The sequence below is a fragment of the Ostrea edulis genome, chromosome 4 (genome assembly GCF_947568905.1).
Source record: "Ostrea edulis chromosome 4, xbOstEdul1.1, whole genome shotgun sequence".
NCBI lineage: Eukaryota > Metazoa > Mollusca > Bivalvia > Ostreida > Ostreidae > Ostrea > Ostrea edulis.
The window spans coordinates 30,381,302-30,400,307 of NC_079167.1; the positions used below are offsets into that span (position 1 = coordinate 30,381,302).

The 19,006-nt window shown below is 35.1% G+C and overlaps 1 long non-coding RNA gene across 1 annotated transcript; it reads left to right on the top strand.

Annotated features, from left to right (window-relative positions):
- The first annotated feature begins 14,925 nt into the window (after positions 1 to 14,925).
- Positions 14,926 to 16,447, top strand: LOC125655423 (uncharacterized). Its single transcript, XR_007362743.2, has 2 exons — positions 14,926 to 15,182; positions 16,115 to 16,447. It is a non-coding gene; the product is annotated as an uncharacterized LOC125655423 (long non-coding RNA).
- Positions 16,448 to 19,006: the final 2,559 nt, after the last annotated feature.

Below are 19,006 nucleotides of genomic sequence, written 5' to 3' on the forward strand. Positions count from 1 at the left end.
TTTATCGCAATTTGAAAAGGATTCAACGATTTCAAAGATACCCTTTTGCAATAATAATGAATTTTTGTTGTTGTTGTATTTTTCACGCCTGATAGTGAAAACTACCATTCTATATTGATGAATTACTGGAAAAATAGCTATATATCAGTGTTTTTACAGAAGTGATACATAGTATTTAATTTTGTTGGTATGTACACGTATATCCCCTATAAAACAATAGTAATGAATATTTGAAATAATGGTAACGGACATTTATTTTCAGAATGGAACCATTTAACAGAAAAGCCTGGGAAAATCCCTATCTGAGATTCAAAAGTCATCCATAGAAGGATTAAAGGGAAAAGACAGTGAGGCATATCTTGCAAAATTGATATCGGGTCCAAAATACTGAAATGTCCGTGACCATTGGCCTTTGTTGTAATATCTCAATGTAGATAAATTTGATACTCTTCTTGGGACTTGAAATTATTATTTTCTGGTTCAAGAAGTTCTACAGTATCGAAATAAACATTGACATATGATTTCATGAGTAACATCAAAGTTGATTTTTCGATATTTCATTATGCCATTTGGACCTACTTACTGAGACAGACTGAGTGCTCTTTGTCTCTTCCCAAGTTTTGTCAATTTTTCTCAAATTTGTTGTTAACCCTCTCCGCCAGGTTTTTTTCCTTTGGCCTTCCATGCTTTTAATGTCTTTGGTGATTCCACCCCAGAGCTTGCTTCGTGATGTTGGAATTCACTCTCCTCAGTGTGTGACCTATCCAGTTCCATCTGCGTATTCCGATGCTCCCTACAAGTTGTTGTTAAGTTCTTCTCCATAAGTCTGGATTACTGATTATATCTGGTCACTTTATCCCCAAGATGTTTGTCAGGCACTTGTTAACCTGTTTCAAGGATGGTGTTGTTTTCCTTCAGATCCATAGAGAAGTACTGACATTGAGTTTGGTATTTGTTCTTAGTGTTTTGCTCCTCCAGATTGGTCTTAACATGGCAAATGTTTGCTGTACTTTCCTGTTCCTTGACATGATACATTCGTATGTGCCCCTATATGATGTGCTAACTATGCTTCCCAACTATAGGTGTACATATACGTGTACTTCCATTTTGATTATTTTAATGCTGTCTGCTTGATTGGCGTTGAGCCTTATCACTTTAGTCTTCTATGTATTGGTGTAGAGGACAGTATGATTCGCTGTTGTTTCGCGTCTGGTGGTTTGATGTTGAGAATCTTGCAGATGATGAGATGGAGTGCAGATGTCATCGACGAAGTCTCGGTCTACACGTGATGTCATTGTTCACTGTATGGTAGTTGAGATGTTGTACGCCGTTCTGCTGACACACTCTATCACAAGAAGAAACAGGTGCAGAGAAAGTAAAATATATTCGTTACTGTTCATGTATTCTTGACGCGTGAATCCGTCATATAGTTGCTGTATGATGGATATAATTGTGTGAGGAACCTCATAACGTCTAACATCTATGTCATCTGATGGTTTACACTGTCAAATGCCTTTTGAAAGTCTATACAATTTAAGTATAGTGATGTCTGCCACTGTATTGTATGTTCAATGATAACTCTTAAGTTGGTAATCTGGTCAACACAGGAGCACCCTTGTCTAAATCCCGCTTATTCAGTTTGCAGTCTTTTGCCAAACTCCCTATTTATCCTCAACAGTATTGGGGATCGATAACAGCGTAATTCCTCTCCATTTTTTACACAGGGAAATATCTACTTTTTGGTATTTTTGATAATGATTCCTTTGTGCCAGTCTTTTGATATGCATTCTTCCTTCCATATCCTGTTTAGTATATGATGTAAATAGGATACCGAGACGTTGTCCATGAACTTTAAGACTTCCAGAGGTATGTTGTCAATCCCTCCACCCTACCCATTTTAGGTGTTTTATTGCTTTTGATGACTTCTGTTTCTGTAATGTCTCCAATGTCGATATTCAATGTTGGCTGTCTTCTAAGTTTGGTGGATCTATTGGAATGAGTCGATATAACACCTCCTCAAAGTGTTCTTTCCATCTTCTGACTTAGTCTTCTGATTGTGATAAAAGTCACACCAGTTTTGTCTTTTACGGAAGTGTTGTTTGATGGTTTGCCTCCGAGTTGTCTTGTGGTATTATATAGGGGTTTGATATAATCTTTTCCACGTGCACTTTCTGTTTCTTGTGCCATCTGTTCAACGTAATTTCTTGTGTCCTGTTTGCGTCTCTTCTTTGTCTCTTTTCACATACCGCTCTGTTATCTGTCTGTTAAGTATTCTTTCTTTATCTTGTCGCATATTGTTTCCCATGTCGTTCCTCATAATCAGATACACTGCTTTCGATGTTGTTCGATAATTTCAAAAGGTTTCCTCACATGTTTCTAGAATCCCATCTCTTGTTTATGTCATCTTCATCTCCATTTAGATGTTGTATTGCACTGAATCTGTCCTGAAGTGATAGCTGGAATTCATCCACAGTGTTTGAGTCTTTGAGTCCTCCTCCATTGAATTTTTTTCTCCTCTTTGCCTCAGTTCTTCTTTGCGCCAAGAGTTTAAAATCTTTGCCACAAGCAGATGGTGATCTGGGGGCTATATCGGCTCCTCTCTTTGTTCTTACGTCTTGAAAGCCGCGTCAAACCTAAGACGTTAAAATGGGTAGTGATTGCTCCTTCGTCAAACGCTCGGCATTTAGAAGTGAGAATCACGGGTCTTTCGGATATAACCTTAGAAATGGAAGTCCCGTGTCGCGGCATGCGTTGTTACGTTAAAGAACCCTCACTGCTACGATCCTGAGCGCTAAGCATATAGGTCTAAATTGGTAGTACTTTGCCTACATGTACAATTGGTGACGTCTCATTATGAGTGAACATTTTCGGCTTGACGTAAAACAAGCATTGAGCCGTTCTTTACACTCTGATGATAATTACGGATTACTCCGTTTATCTGATCAAGATACAGGTTTCTCAACAGATGTGACTGGTCAACAGGGGATCTTTACTCCTCCTGGGCACCTTGTCTCACTTGCAACTCTTGTGTTTCTAAGGGTTCATGTTTGCCCTACTCTCAATTTTGTGATCCATATTTATGACATTGATCATTGAAATGTCGAATTAAGTCTTCTAAGCCATAGATGAAAGGTGAAAATAACGAACTGTGATCAATGTTATAACTCCTATAAGCAATACAAAATAGAGAGTTGGGCAAACACGGTGGGATCAGGTGTCTAGGAGGAGTAAGCATCCCCTGTCCACCGGTCACACCCACCGTGAGTCCTATATCTTGATCGGGTAAATGGAGTTATCCATAGTCAAAATCAGTGTGCCAAGAACGGCCTGACAATCAATATGAAACAAGTCAGACAACATTTGACTCAGTGGTAGGTTGGCGCCCAGGTCGTGACACTTGGTGGATTACTGGAAGCACATAACATACTACATGGTAGCTGCAGATCCGTAGCTCTCTGGGAGAAAATCGGGACATACCAGGGAGCTATAGATCTACCCCTTATGAAAACTTTACATACCAGCGAGCTACAGATCCACCCCTTATGAATATCTTACATTCCAGTGATCCATAGCCTTCGTAACGTAGTGTAGTAGGCTGTGACGTCATAGCTAAATCATCGACGAGACGTAAAACAAACAAAATCTTTATCGATCGCTATGACACGGTTACGGTGGGTAGCGCATTCTTTATCGATCGCTATGGCACGGTTACGGTGGGTAGCGCATTCGCTTGTTAACCGAGAGGTCGTGAATGGGGGTCGTGGGGAGATGGATAATCATTAAATAAAAAAGGTTGAGGTTAATTTTATTTCAAAAGCAATTACATATGTTACATGTATATGGGGTGTCCTATACAACCTGAGAAAAAGCAAGTGAGGAAGATCCGATTAAATTTCAAAACCCATATATATTAAATATAATTTTGATAATTATTTCACCCCCACCCCAGTAAACAACTGGTAAATGGAATTCCTGTTCACTGCGATTTAACTACGAAAAGTCAACGCACTTTGTAATCTCTTCAAAAACGTCTGATAGATTTCTTATTATTAATTTTTTTTAATTTATTTATTTTTGTTTATGGTGAAGTGACATACATTTCACAATCCAATGTTTCCACGGTCGTCCGCGTTAGATCGTATCCTCCCTTTTCATTTGGGACGCCCAGTACACGTGTATTCTGACTGTCTCACTCCAATCGGATCACGCGCTCGTCTTTTCGCGTTAGGTTCAGCCACCCATGGATGGATGTCATTGCATACATTGATTACATGTTGCACCTTATTCAATTAAAAACATTTCATAGAGGGCGAAGCCCTCTCACGGCCCGAAGGGCCGTAAGAGCGGAGCTCTCCCTATAGGCAACACGTATATACATGTTTAAAAGAAAAATAATGAAAAATTAAACCATACCTATGGAACTTGAAAAGTTTGGTACCAATGGCGTCGATTCGAATATTAACGCGTGGACATGTATTCCTCCATTTTAAATCTCGTCTACCCTAGTTCACGTCGTTCTGAGATGTTACATAAAATCCGTAAAAACCTGTAAATCTGATTTTCTTAATCATATAAAATCACTCCACGATTAACGCCATGTTTTTTGTTGTGGTTCAAACGCTGTTTGTAAATTTGCTAAATAACGACGCTGAATATGACGTCACAATATACTGTTTACATCGATTGCGTTATATTTCCCGCGTTCAATATATAGGCGGATCAAATGTCCAAAATTGGGATGCTTTGATACAACTCAGTCCTCGTGCTAACTTCGAGTTATTTTTGTCCTGTTTTGGATATAGATACTAATGCCAAAACTTTTTTGCTTCGCCCTCAAACACGGTCACGCCGTAAAACATATTATTGTTTTTAATTTCAATCACAATTACGCATCAATAAGTAATCTTCATTTTATGAAGTCTTGTTGAACATTGAAGAAATAAAAATTTATAGCGAGCACAGCGAGCCAGTGCGGAGCGCTTGCTCGTACTGCGAGCTCTAATGACTAGAGCGCGGGAAATAATCCGAGCTAAATCTCAACCTCTAACAAGATTTTTTTTTTTTTACGCCAATCCCAGAAGTCCCTCGTACAAAATGGCGGAAGGTTCGATACGTAAAATAATAATTTTAAAAAAAATTTGAAGTATTACAAACCTTTCTTATTTGAAAGGAAAGGATGAAAATCATATTCTTCCCCCTTTCTTTTTCTTTTTAAAATATTGTCTAAAGAAATGTAAACAGTCACGTCACAACTACCAGGCTACGTCAAAACACGCTCGCTGCATTTCCCGCTAAACTGGTTCCTACATTGGCGAGAAGAGCAAAACAGTAATCCTACGTATTGACAGTGAACCAGATCAGTTTTCCTTGTTTTCAATATACATTTTTTGAAAATGTATTCAGATATGCTGCGCTCGCCCCAACGGTCACACCGTAATCATAATATGATTACGGTGTGACCGTTGGGGCGAGCGCAGCATATCTGAATACATTTTCAAAAAAATTATATTGAAAACGAATCTCACTATTCGCAACTTTAGGACTAGGCTATTGCGCATGCGCTATTTCTGACCTTCACCTTCTACATCCAACATGGCGCAAAGTTTGACAGTGTTTTTCGTAAGTAATGTTTATCTTTTAGTTACTGGTGTTTTTTTCACTGAAAGTGCATTTTTGAACAAACGGATCATGAACGTCCCTTTAGTGATGGATATTCTACAACACATGTTACGTAAAACACTGCTTTTAAATGCTGTTTCATAGAACAAGCATAAGAATGGTTTTAATGAATGCTGGAATTTTATAAGCCGGTTAGTTCAAAACATAAATTGGTGGTATTAATAGGTTAAATGTGTCAGAATAATTTAATTTCCATGTAATTTATTCAGATGCCTTATTACAAGTACTCAATATATGTATTGCATTCATCGCATAAACATACGTGTGTATTAGCATTTATCAGGTTGGGAACACTTCCCCTATAGCGAGATATTCTCGCTAAAACGCGATATTTCCCTCTTTAGCGAGAAATAAACATTACCATAAACAGGAGTTTTGGCGTCTTTATTGAAAATAATGGCAAATCCCGTGCAACGCTGAATAAGTGCGACACACACTCAACATGATGCGAATTGTTTCTATGAAATTGACAACATAGTAATGAAATTGCATATCAAAGTTGCTGCGTAAGAGGGAAGCAGTCTGAAATCCAATACACATCATGAGTGTTTTTATTTTGATTCATATATTTGCAGAAGTATCAAACATTTCAGCACTTTTTCTTCTTTTCACGTGAATCACGAAAAGATGTACTCCGCGGGTGTTTTTCTCTGTTGTACGCGATATATTTATTCTCGCTAGAGAGGGATAATCGCGTTTTAGCGAGAATATCTCGCTATAGGGGAAGTGTTCCCAACCTGTTTATATATATGCATTTCCATGCAACCCAACTGTAATTTATCTAAGCTATATAACTTTATTAATGAGTCAGTGATGATCATGAAAATAATGGAATGCTTCAATGCACACAGGATAGGCTAAGTGGACAGTTCACAACACGAAAGGAGGTCTCTCATCTTGAAAATTCATATAACAGTATTGTTATGAACTCTAATGTTAGAATAGTATTGTGGTTATGTAGTTCAACTTAGTATTTAAATTTAATACATGTTAAAAATTATTACGCAACTTTTTAGCTATGCCATTACACTAAGAAATCCAATCTAATTTAGTCTAAATTAGCTTAAAGTTGTCTATTGTCATAAATTACTTTAAAAAATGATGGAACACTGATCATTTATTATGTTGAATCTTATAGAAAGATATCTCAGTCAGTTCATGAATGTGTCTATTTTTTGTAGGTTGTAGTGCTCTTTACTATAGTCTTTGGGATGAAAGATGGCAGTGCCCAGTTCTCAGTTCCTGTAAGAATATATACAATATGGATGTTACTTTAAAATTAGAATGCTGGAGTTGGTTGGCTGAAATACAGTTTGTATACAAGTATATGTACGCACATACATATACAACAAGCCACTCCACACAAAAATTACAGAGTTTGATATTTTCAATGATACCAGTTAGAATTCAAAATGATGGCCTATTACAAAGAGTAAATTCTCTCTCTCTCTCTCTCTCTCTCTCTCTCTCTCTCTCTCTCTGTATTTTTTTTAAATTTGTTTCGTCACCAATCAAGGGCCCTCGAGGGGCATATACATGTACATACAATTTTAACAATATATGTATTTTCGTGTCTGTATTTTATATTTTTGTATGTTTGAATATGGTATTGCATGTGTACATGTATTACATTCTTTTGTCACTGTGGTTCATAATTTTTAATTTAGATGACTGGAGATATTCCGTTATTGGAGTTGCTTCCTGAGATACCAGTAAGTTATATATATACTAAGAAATATCACAAAGCCGATAGAATATATACTCAACTGATTTCTTCAGGAGTAAACTGTATTATATGAATACCCATATGTGTGTGCAAGACATCTAGTTTCAATTTCCATTGAATATATTTACATTAGGAGTATTCTGTCAAAGATATGCAAGTGGAAAAATTTAAATTTATTATGGTCTTATCATGCTTATTGTAGAGAACAGTGGATGCCTACCCTCAACAGTTTTCTTTGGATTCAACTGATGTAAGTATAAGTAAATCCTACATCTGAGCCATGGTTTCAAGTAAGTTGTTGAATAAGAAATTTGTATCACATATATTTACAGTCATCATTTCTTAGCTTGCATTATTTAATCTGAGATTCCTCTGACCATTTACTTCCACTTTTATATATACATGACTGAATCTATCACTTGTTTATATATATATATAAAACTACAAGTAAGAGTTAGAGGAATGTCAGATTAGCCTGAGCTGAAGACTTATGAAAATCATTTATCATTGACTGCTTTTTGAATTTCTACTTCCTCTCCAAAATCAAGAAGCCAAGTTGAAAACCAAACTTACCATATTAAAATAAAAGTACATAAAGGGGATGAAAGGTCTACACAAAAAAGGAGTATTAAGAAGAAATATTGAACATTATATTATCAGCATTGAATAAATGGCCATGACCATTAGTCATTCCAATGTTCATTAACTGTGGTGGATACTGATAATTTACACAAATTTGTTAGATTTCTAACACAATAGATTTTACACTAGTGTCAGTCTATTGTCTAATATTAATGCATGGTCTTTAACATGAATACTACATTTTTGTAGATTTCAGAGACTGTCTTAGTAATTGATAGAGTCATAAATAATGAGGTCCATTTACAAATGTTAGATGATTCTGAACTTGAACGTACCCGTCAGGATCAATATTTGACATTATATGGACTTCACAGACAACCAATAGTAGGGGATGGGAATTGTCTCTTTAGGTCTGTTAGTCTTGCCCTCTATGGAAACCAAAATCATCACCAAGAGCTACGAAATGCAGCATTACATGAAATTGAACAAAATTTGGATATTTTTCATATGTTTTTCTATCATTCTAATGGTAACCAAATGACTTATCCAGAAATTCAACAAGAACTGAATAATCTTAGGCAGTTAGGCACTTTTGCAGGGCAGGAATCAATTTTGGCAATGTCTAGGTATTTTGGAATCAACTTATTAGTAACTGTTGGTGGTGATCAGGATAATCCAGAAGTTGTGACGCTTGAACATGACTTTGGAAATTCAAATTCTAGAATTCATTTGATTTGGACAAGGGCAGGGGGTGGACATTATGAAACAGTGACTGAAACATCACCGCCAGACAATCAGAGAGAACCAATATCATTAGCATTCAAAAGTAATTATTGCTGGAATTTTGATCATTCTGCATGTAGGAAATTTAACTTGGATACATTGAACTCATTGAAGACTACAAACAGACGAGAGACAATTGATATACTAGAAAATCCTCCCATGACAAAATCTACAGACTACATACAGACAATACATTCATATGATCAAGTTACAAATGTAGAACGTGGTATCTATCAGAAAAATCAGTGTTCAGTTTGCATGAAAATTTTCCATGATAAAGCAAATTTGAATAGGCACAAGAAATCTGTACATGAGAAAGAAAATGGTAAAAGAATGTCATGTATTGTTCCATCATGCGACTTAGATTTTTATCATGTTGAAATTCTTGTGAGTCATTTGATAAATAATCATGATACAGACATTAGGGTGGAAGATTTGAACTTTGAAAATCTTGATTCTTTTGAGAAATATTTGACAGAAGAGTCTATAAACAAAAACACAAGATATGTTTTGCATAGACCAAAAACTGTAAACAAGGATGGTTCTGAGAGATACACACTGGTTTGTCATAGGGATGGGGAGAAGCGAATTGCATGTGATACAAAAGAGAGAAAGAGGAGGGAGGAAAAAAAAGGGTTCATGTAAATTAGATGGTTTATGCTTATCAAGATTTTCAGTTTTGGTAGAGAAGGATGGAACAGTTAAAGCAAAATACATACAATCACACACACACTCAACAACTTTTGAAGATAGTAAATTTTTACCTATTCCAGATCATTTGAAGTCAGACATAAAAACTATGTTAGCATCAAAAATTCCTATAAATACAATTTTAGACAAAGTTAGAGACAAATTTAGTGACAGAAACAATCGAGATGACTTGACAGACCTGAAACATTATCATTTGATTGACAGAAAGACAATACACAATCTAAAGCAAAAGATTATTGACTCATCTGTTATTAGACACAGTGATGATGCAACATCGACATTTCTTCGAGTAGATGCTTTAAGGAAAGAAATATTTGATCCCATTCTGATTTTTAAACAACAAAATGTAGATGACAGCAAGATTGGACTGGCTAAGGAAGACTTTATGTTGGCAATAATGACGAAACAACAGCTAGACATGTATGAAAAATATGCACCCATAATTCTTTGCATGGATTCCACCCACAAAACAAACTTATATTCATTTAAGTTGATAACCCTTCTAGTTCCAGATGAATTTAGACGTGGTTATCCTGTTGCATTTTGTATTTCCAATAAAGAAAATGAACAAGCTATTTCTGTTTTTTTAAATGCTGTTAAAAGCAAATCTCCACAAACAAAAGTAAATATTTTAATGACAGATGATGACAATGCTGGTTGGAATGCAGCAAAGAATGTATATGGATCAAACTTAGAACATTTCCTATGTATTTGGCATGTACACAAAAACTGGCGATTAAAAATTCAGCAGCATGTTAAAGACACAGAGCAGCAAGCCGAAATTTATTGTTTATTATGTGCTGCAATGGATGCTAAGACTGAAACATTATTGAATACATATTGTGATATTCTGGTTCAAAGATTGTCTGACATTAATCCAAATTTACTGACATACTTCAATAATTATTACTTGTTGAGAAAAGAGAAGTGGGCAATGTGTTTCAGGAAAGGTGAATATTCCAATGTTAATACAAATATGTTTTTGGAAAGCTTTCACAATCAATTAAAAACAATTTACTTTGAAGGAAAAAGAAATCGTAGAATAGACATTCTGCTGGAAACCCTGCTACAGATTGAAAATAATTTGTATTTCAAACATTTGGCTGCTAAAAAGTTCAATATTCCTTCAGGGGAAATTATGAAGACTTTGGATCGACATCAGAGTAGTTTCGAGATTCAAAATTCCTCAGTCTGTCAGGTTAATGAAAACACATTCACCCTTAAATCACAGAAAAATTTATATACAGTAGTGACGCATTGTCAGAAATGTCCTGAAACACATTGTTACATGAAATGTAAAAAAGTACCCTGTATAGATCTGTGTAGACATCTCCTTACTTGCAACTGTAAAACTTGTAAAAACATACATGTAGTGAAAATGTATATTTGAAACCAGGAAGGTATCAGGGAATTTCCTTGACAATTTTGGTGTCTCAGTTTGATCTCTTCTCTGACTGATGAGGCCCAGGGAGACAAACTGACATACATAGTCATCAGATTCATTTACCAGGAAACTTGGTAGGGATGTATAACATTGTGATTTTCATACAGACTCACTTCTCAATTATGATAGACAGTAGAAAACCACAAGATTTTATAACATAACTTGTATACATTGCAGAGTTGATCAATTCTGTAGGCCAACAATAGCTATTTAAGATGACTCACTACACCCAGAAATAGTTTCTCAAATCAGTACGAATTGATTTAATTATAAAATATATGATGATATACAATAAGTATATATTCCAAAGAGGCAAAAAATATACAAATTTGGATAAAAACATGATTTTCAAAAAAAAATATTTCACATGAATATTCATATGAATAAAAGACTGGGGGATTTGAACTCAAGATCTGCGTTCACTAGCCCAATACTTTAACCACTGAGCTACAATGATAGACAAACAAATAGATCGATGCAAATAATTTGACAAAACATTTAAATTGCCATCTTGTGACGTGGTGTCATACAGAGTATAAGCTTTAGTGTAGTGAGCTACCTTAAACAACTTGAAAAGGTAATTTACTTAAAACACCTTATTAAAATGTAATTAAATTTATTTATGCCAATGAAGTTCTCATAAAGATTAGCTCTACCATGCACTTGGATTTTACACTATTTGCAGATTTACTTTTATTGTTATGATGAACTATGAATTTGTAAAAATGAAATTTGTACACAAAATTAGCATTATCAAATTTCCTTTACAGGGGTAAAGTACCTGAAAAGACGATATGTGTACCAAATTGATGCATCAACTCCTGCAAGGAAATTTGTTGGTTTTTGTGAAATAAAAGAGTTTATATTTTCTCAAGATTAATGGATGTTTTGAGAAGACTTAAAACATGTATTGATTATACAGATTTAATAAACAGTTGTTATCATTGCATACCAGTCAGCATGGACAGGGTTAAAGGGACGGGTTCACGATTGTTGAATGAAATATTTTTCATTTTTTATGTTAACCATTAAAAACATAACTCATTTAATGTTGACATCCAAAATTTTGACCTTCTGAATGCAAGAATAAAAGAAATATTTTAGCCTTAGATATGTGTTATGTAAACAAAGACTTGAGTCTTTTAATGAATACAAACAAACCTATGAATTATTAATTTTGTAAGAATGCTTAAAATGTGAAAGATATAATAAACTTATATCTATATCCATTTCTTTTGAAAATTTCATAAACTGTTAACAGCAACATACCACCAACTTTTTTTTTACAAAAAAAAAAAAAAAATAATAGACTCTCTAAAATGAGCTTCTTTTATAATGTATTAAACTTTAATTTCTAAGTAAAATCTTTTAAACACATTAGACAGTAGATTTTGATCATTGAAAGTGAGAAACAAAATTTTGGAGAAAGTAATGAATCACTCCCTTTAAAGGTTACACATCTTCAGTAGAAAATACATCAAGGAGAATACATTTGGCAGAAATGACTTCTTTAAATAATATTATATAACATAAACTATTTATTTTCATGCATATTTATCGGTATAGAAATCAAAGTAATTTATAGGTCCCCATCATATGGCAGGTGCCCTAGAGTAATCATTCTGTCTGCACGTCCATCCATCAATACTGTCTTTCTGCCTTCGTCGTTGCGGAGTTAAGGGACTTTAAACTTTTTAGGTCACCTGAATCATTCAGGAGACCTATTGCTATCTGTTTTTATCAGTCAGTTATAAACAATAGAACATTTGAAGCTTCTTTTGAACAGCTGAACCAGTTCTAACAAAATTTGGTATAAAGTATCTATGGGTTAAGGGGAACAAAAAATGTGAATTTCATTGACCCTACCTCCCTTGGGCAAGATTAAAATAAGCAATGAGCCCTCTACTAAAACTGTGAAATTTATAAACCCTGGGTTTAGGACCCAGAGTGGAGTTAAATTAGTCATATATTGAAAATATGTTTTATCACCGAAAACCTTTTTCACTTCTAGAGAGCAAGGAGGCAAACTGTTTGCATTATTATAATGAGTCATATGCTATAGTTGTGAAATTTATGACTTTTGGGTTCAGGCTCCATTATGTTTACATGTCGGAGTAAGTAAGCATGGAGTTTTCTACTGCATATAGATTAGACGTTTTAAACCCTATGGCTAATTACTTGCAAACAATGTTGGTGTATTAATGATTTTTAATATATAGATGTGTGTGTATACACCTTTATGTATAGGTGTGTATGTTTGTGTGTTATTTAGCTTGAAGATCAGCTCCAATCGTTTACTTGAAATATAACCATAAGAGGTGCAGTGACTCCTCCTTCCTTCTTGTCCAATGTAATTTTTGTCCTGTTTCAATTCTGTCTTTTGGTGTGCCCCCCCCCCCCCCTTATGTATGTAACATCTCCTTATGCCCTGTTGGGGCTCTGAATTAGAAATAAATCTATTGCATTCTATGGCATCTTAGAACTTGTAATAGTAAGAAACATAATTTTTAAAAATTTACTCAGAAGGTTTGCTTTAAATCCATAGAATACTGAAACAGAATATGCGAGATGTGGCTCACTATAAAGAAATCATAAATACGTCTATAAATAAGCGGTCTCGAATTCTTGGGGTACAAGACTGCCAGTCTAATGGACTTGGCACAGGCACCATCCCTGGGTACCCTCTGTGTTCATGACAACATTTTATAATATTGTTTTACTTTACTACCCATATAGCACACTTGTTGTACAGTGCATTTTCAATCAGCATTATGATGAGCCAATTCAAGACTAATGTCAATTGTAGAAACTCTAGCATGTGTATATGGTATACATGTGTATATTGTATCATGTAGTTATATTGTTCAATTGTTAAAATTGTATATGCTCCCACCCCCTGGAGGGCTCTTGATTGGTGAATAAATAAAAATATTGAAATATTTATTATGCGTGATTGTGCAGTAACTCATTGTTGAACAGGTAAGTATAAAACTGTAGGTAAAGTTTACAGGCTATTGAGATCTCTATAAAGAATGGTGTATGTACGAGTAGTGTGTCATTGTGATGCACTTTTCTCTATACACTTGTTACACATGTAGACTCCTGTAGTATTGAGATTCGGGTACCACATAATAACTGAAATAGGAGGGGGGGGGGGGTAGTAGTGCCCCCCTTGGCACTGCACCGAACCTCCCTATCACTATTTAAACGTTGTAAAATATTTGTACTAGCATCTTTAATGGTTTTTATCCATATATAAACATTATGTGTGTCCGTAATACATCAAGAAATTATATGCTTATCATTAGGTGTTGGTGTAAATTTATTCTCAATAACCTTACGAGTGTTGTAAGTTGTAATGTATTTATAAAGCAAATCGTTTTTTGTGTGTAATACGTACTGATACTGTGACACATGTCGATTGGTCTTTTGTTTACAAAAACTGAACAAATTCGAGCTAGATTTGTTGTCAATATTTAGCGCATGCGCAATAGCCTAGTCCTAAAGTTGCGAATAGTGAGATTCATTGAAAACAAGGAAAACTGATCTGGTTCACTGTCATCTCGCCAATGTAGGAACCAGTTTAGCGGGAAATGCAACGAGCGTGTTGTGACGTAGCCTGGTAGTTGTGACGTGACTGTTTACATTTCTTTAGACAATATTTTAAAAAGAAAGGGGGAAGAATATGATTTTCATCCTTTCCTTTCAAATAAGAAAGGTTTGTAATACTTCAAAGATTTTTTTTTTTATTATCATTTTACGAATCGAACCATCCGCCATTTTGTACGAGGGACTTCTGGGATTGGCGTCAAAAAAAAATTCTTGTTAGAGATTGAGATTTAGCTCGGATTATTTCCCGCGCTCTAGTCATTAGAGCTCGCAGTACGAGCCAGCGCGAAGCGCTGGCTCGCTGCGCTCGCTATTATAGCGAGCCAGCGCGAAGCGCTGGCTCGTACTGCGAGCTCTAATGACTAGAGCGCGGGAAATGATCCGAGCTAAATCCAAACCTCTAACAAGAAAATTTTTTTGACGCCAATCCCAGAAGTCCCTTGTCAAAAATGGCTGAGATCTCGCAAAGTCACACCTTGGAATAGGGGCTGTAAGCTCGCAAACGAGATGACGCGAGATTTGAGTATTTCCGGTGACAAACAAACCTTTACGGTTTGCATGAAATCATACAAGTTGGAAATATCCTGCAGTTTTTATCGTTGTTTTGGACGATGGAAAGAATTGGACGTTATGGGGAAAGTTTTGCAGGTCAGTATAAATGCATTCTAATAGCGGTAGTAAACTTGATTTCCATTAGATAAATATAAATATCTTGGTTTTGTTTGTTACCACATCTAGGGCCTTCATACCGATCATCAGCCTTTAGTTACATATACGCTCAAGTAAATATAAACAGATTTACATGTATTTATTTACAATCCACAAATCAAAATGTATACAGTTATACGTCACATGCAGTCACGCTTGAAATTGTATAAATGAAATGTTTATAGGGGGAGGGAGCATGATTTTACGATCTATAGAGAGAATTTTTACAAAAAACATTCCTAGACACAGCAGCTGTAGCACTACTAAATAGTACTCTTTCCATGACATATACAACAAAACTTCATCACTGATTTCTTATCGGCGTCGTGCGTGCATGACCTTGATTAGCTGCAATAATATATCCCTCTCCTTTAAAAAAAAAAAGGGGGGGGGGTCAGACTAATAAACTCGGAGAGGGCTACATTATTGCAACTAAACCTTGATAAATGTAATATTTACACAATTTTCAAAAAGAAGTGATAGTATTTAATATTATAAAACAATAAATTATTGTTTTTAGAAAGTGGATTCATTGAGATTCGGTTGGTACTTGTGGAAAAGGAGGGGGGGGGGGGGAGTGTTATAATTTGATAACATTCATGTAATATGTTATGTTTTAAGGTTCGTACAACTGTATTCACTGTTTACTGGGAATATTATTATTAAACAAACTTTCTCCATCTGCATTGAATTTTTCTATCCTCTCTCCCTAAACCAGTTTCAAATTGTATAAACACAGTTTTATGTATAGAAAAATATTAGTTTAAACTAAATTCAAGAATGTGGCTTTGATTTAAGGCTTACAATAACTTCCTTGAGATAAAGAGAAACGTATTGCATGAAAATGATTTCTATTTCATTTTTTTATTTAGGTTAGATGCCATTGAAACCAGTATCTTGAAATATTCCCGGACACCTTGATAACCACGCCATGACATATAGTTCCTGTAAGTGCTGACTTACCGTCAAAGCAGTGACTTGTGTAACACCTAATGGTGCAATCACTTATTTTTCAACTTTGAATACAGGATCAACATGTGCTCCACAGCAGAATCCCCGCAAAACCCACGACTGGAATTAAGCAGTTTTTTTTTTTTTTAAATTTGATATAATTTTCTTCATTTATTATTTTTTGCAAATCCTTTATGAATAAAATAAAACGTGTGTGTCAAATAGTTTAGTATAAATAAAAATGCACTACTGATTGTTATTGTTTTATTAAGTATATTTTATCATACATGTTGATTTTAAATCCATCCAGGAATGAAAATATTGAAAGTATAATTCTGTTAATGGTATGTGTCCATTCAGAGTCCTTTATGATCCCAGATAATTCTGCAGTCAGCTGTTCTCCAAATAATCAAGTTCCAGCAATAAAATTCTATCACTTTGCAATGTTCTTTGTCCACTAAGAGTCCTTCATGATCCGGAGAATTTGCATGCAGTCGGCTGTAGTCCAAACAATCGAAACACAATAATGCATATTGCACAAAAGCTAGTCCTGTATCAGGTGATAGTAAGGATGGCTGGACTTGAGGGAGAAAATTCTCTTCCTGAATTATAAATGTAAGAAAAAGTTTATATATAATGTACAATGAAGACTATAAAAAGAGAATCCACAATAAAGAGGCGTCAATTATTCTCGTACAGAAGATACACATTCTACAAATTCTCTACCACTGAAATTACTCTCTCCGGCATTTGCCTCCTTATATCTTTATACAAGAATTGCCCCCCCCCCCTTCCCCTGTAATTTCTTGCTAAATATTTACAAACATAATCAAGTTATCTTAATATTACTATTTTTTCCAAATTGCTTAAATAATAATAATAAAAACCAGTGAAGTAAATGGCAATAATATAACCATACCCCCCCCCCCCTCAATTTTAGCCACATCATAAAATTATCTACTTGAGATACATTGTACATTTGTATGTCTAATTATTAACGATAATAGGCCTAGTTGTTTGAATTAAAAGAGAAGAAGTAAGTTGAATTAAAAGTACAAATGAATTGCGTAATTATCGAATAATCATTCATGAAGATGGAAATGAACGTATACTTGCAGTTACCTGGTTGTTCTCCATCGATACTTGAACCACTGCATTGACAATATACGTCAACTTGTTAAACAGGAACATAACAAATCGTTGTGGTACACAGCGTTCTCTGATTTACGCATAAGCATTGGTTTTTCGGACGTGTAGTTGGTCCAATTCTATACTCGTATATACTGAATCGGATTTGTTTGTCACCGGAAACGCTTCACCGGAAGTGACGAGAAACGAGACTTACAGCCCCTATATGATTCAAACTCCTCGTCGAGGCCTCATTACGTCACAGTGCCTACGAATAGACCTAAGTGCCTAAGTGGAAGAGTTTGGTTTGTGAGCAAACGAACTCTGGTGGAAGTTTGCTATATGATTGTGAACTTATGTGGATTTCCATCCTAATCTTGTGCAATCTCTCACCAGAGGGCGTATTACGCTGCGCTACAACACCTCTGTCAACGTCTAAATGACAAGATTCTTGGCAAAACTTACCTATACCTATAGTATCATGGATAATAATTTGATAAGTTTAAGTTTTATGCTTTAAATCTTAAAGTAGGTTCACAAAAACAACGAATTCCATGATTATACTAGTATTATTGAATGAATGAATATTTATATAAACCTTCTAATTCGCTCAGGTGTCTCATATTTACCATCTTCTGATTTTAAAAAATTCAGAGAAGTGTTTGATTTGATCAGATATTATCATTACAGTTCGATATGCCAAGTTAGTTGTACATTTTGATACGTTGACAGAGGTATTAGTGAAGCGTAGCGGGAACGATAACTCTGGGTAGAGATTGAATTTTGTGGTCTCCTAGGCGAAATAGGCAGGCTAAGATGATATGTGACGTCATGTCTACGTTTCGACGTACGTCATAATAAGACGGACAGTGGCGGATCTAAATACGTACTTGTTTAAAAGTCATACTACCGGGACAATATTGAATATACGTAAACAATAGGTATACGTAATATGGCATCGAATACAAATGGTTTATAATCTATTGCAAACCACAAATCTGATTAAAATACTAAATTCTCAATAGGAATTCATTATTCTAACAAGACAAAAGGAAGACTAACTTTTTAAAAAGTGTTAAAATATGTGAGATCACAGATACTGAATTAGTGCTATTAAAAATATATACAAAAAATCGATGAAAACATCTTTTAAAAAATCTTTGGGCTTTTTTTTCGCGACTAAAAATAGTAAGTGCTTGAGTCCATTTCCTTTTTAAAACATGTCCAGTAATGCAAATCACGATGACCTCTCGGTCGATTCTGACAGCCTAACCACTAGGCCACCGACGCCACTATCATTGTGTTGCAACTAGGATTATGTACAATATTATAAAAAAAAATGTTTTAATTTTCTCATTTGGAACATACCATTCCTCATTGCTACAAGGGGATTATCATATGAATTTTTTTGAAAATTAGATAGGAGCGCATTGTACTTACCTAGTGGTGTGTGTGGGGGGGGGGGTGGGGGTGGGGGGGGGGTAGGGGTGGGGGTGGGGGGTCTGCGCATATACATGCTCAATAGTTGAATTTATCGATTTATCTAAAATTATCATTATATTGAAATGCGTTTTATGTTCCAAGGCAGTGCTGTTTCCACAGTTTTACAAACTTGAAAGGTTTAATGTTTGGGCATTTTTATCATAAATTAGTAACTTGAAAAGGTTGAGAGTAGAAAAAAGGAA